This window comes from Aplysia californica, unplaced genomic scaffold (genome assembly GCF_000002075.1).
Source record: "Aplysia californica isolate F4 #8 unplaced genomic scaffold, AplCal3.0 scaffold00120, whole genome shotgun sequence".
NCBI lineage: Eukaryota > Metazoa > Mollusca > Gastropoda > Aplysiida > Aplysiidae > Aplysia > Aplysia californica.
In genome coordinates, this window is record NW_004797390.1 from 184,753 (window position 1) to 185,936 (window position 1,184).

The following is a 1,184-nucleotide window of genomic DNA, read 5'->3' on the forward strand; positions in this document are numbered from 1 at the left end:
GTGTTCGAATACGCTAATTTTTGGTGTACAGAGATCGCATCTCGGCCTTTTGGCCAAGATCAAAGTGTAGTATCTGTTCTTTTCAGCTTAAACTTGGTGTACAGAATTAATTCATTATGCGTGGCTCTTGTTTTCAGTGGCTTAAGCCTCCTGGTTGACGAGATACACCGCATCTGACAATCATCTGATGCCACATTCTGTATTTTTGAAGCCTTCAATCTCTCGGATGTTGTAGTTCTCACTTTCATGTTAAACTTGCACCCATGCCTTGATCTTGTTTTGCTTTTGGTCCTTTGCCTGTGTGTATGGTGTAGCTCTCTTCTGCGTACATGCGGGGAACTTTAGAACGACAGATGTACGCCATTGGCCGATATTTATAGTAACAACCATTCTGTTTGACGTCGCTTTACTTCCCAACTCGAAGTCACGTACCCATTAGAGGTGGTTGGGCGAAAAAAAATCTGTGGCCGAACCGAGGCTCGAACCTGGACTTTCTGCTTTGGAGACAGGCGCACTAACCACTCCGCCACCACGCCACTGTAAGCTACAGGCTTTAAAAATACTGCAATAGTGCTTTGTGGTCGTGTTGTCACCGTGAACGACAACAAAGTGGGAATCCCTCAATGACGTCAAACAAGATGGTTGTTACTATAAATATCGGCCAATGGCGTACATCTGTCGTTCTAAAGTTATCCGCATGTCTTCCGCGTTGCTGTGATGTTCATGCGCGTTGTTCATTGATCTGCACTTTTTTTTTTGCTTCACAATTTATGTTGGGCCGGCTATCACCCTGTTCTATCCGATTGTTTCTCTGCCTGGTTTACATTTTATGTCTTGCAAACGCTGCACCTTTGGTTATGCCCATTTGATATCAATGTGCATCTTCCTAATGACAGTGGATCCTTGCGGGTGGTTGACGGGTGCTCTGGTGTGGTTTGCTCCTTCTTTCCTATCAAACATCTATCGTCTTTTTCTCCCTTCCGTCTTTTTTCGTGTTTCTTACTCTCTTGTAACACCTCTAATCTTCTGGCTCTCATATGACCTTATTGTGTTGCAAGTGCCGTAAAACTCTTACTAAAACAAGCAAACATGTTATGTCTTGCAAACACTGCACCTTTGGTTAATGTGCCCATTTGATATCCATGTGCATCTTCCAAGTGGGTCCTGGAAGGTCGCCTTCCCCC

General features: G+C 44.3%; 1 protein-coding gene and 1 non-coding gene across 7 annotated transcripts in view; both read left to right on the forward strand.

The window, feature by feature from the left end:
* Nucleotides 1-1,184, forward strand: part of LOC101860885 (phosphatidylinositol 3,4,5-trisphosphate 5-phosphatase 2A) — a 104,826-nt gene that overhangs the window by 51,394 nt on the left and 52,248 nt on the right. The gene's annotated exons all lie outside the window — the stretch shown is intronic.
* Nucleotides 34-216, forward strand: LOC118477519. Its single transcript, XR_004858432.1, has one exon. It is a non-coding gene; the product is annotated as a U2 spliceosomal RNA (small nuclear RNA).